This window comes from Meleagris gallopavo, chromosome 2, assembly GCF_000146605.3.
Source record: "Meleagris gallopavo isolate NT-WF06-2002-E0010 breed Aviagen turkey brand Nicholas breeding stock chromosome 2, Turkey_5.1, whole genome shotgun sequence".
NCBI classification, from domain to species: Eukaryota; Metazoa; Chordata; class Aves; order Galliformes; family Phasianidae; genus Meleagris; species Meleagris gallopavo.
The window spans coordinates 105,950,601-105,950,850 of NC_015012.2; positions in this window are offsets into that span (position 1 = coordinate 105,950,601).

Genomic DNA, 250 nt, shown 5'->3' on the forward strand with positions numbered 1-250 from the left:
GCCCCCATCATGGGCGGCCCGCGGCTGCTGAGGCCCTGCACGGCGCCCAGCCCTCCGCCCGTGTAGTCCTGCACGAACCAGCGGAAGCTGAGGATCTGCACCAGCACCGAGGGCAGCAGCACGAAGGCCAGCGTCAGGCCGCACCAGACGTAGTCCCGCCGCCCGTAGTGGTGCAGCGCCAGCCACAGGTCCGTGCCCACGTCCCCCAGCAGCACCAGCAACGCCAGCACGATCCACAGGCAGTCCAGCC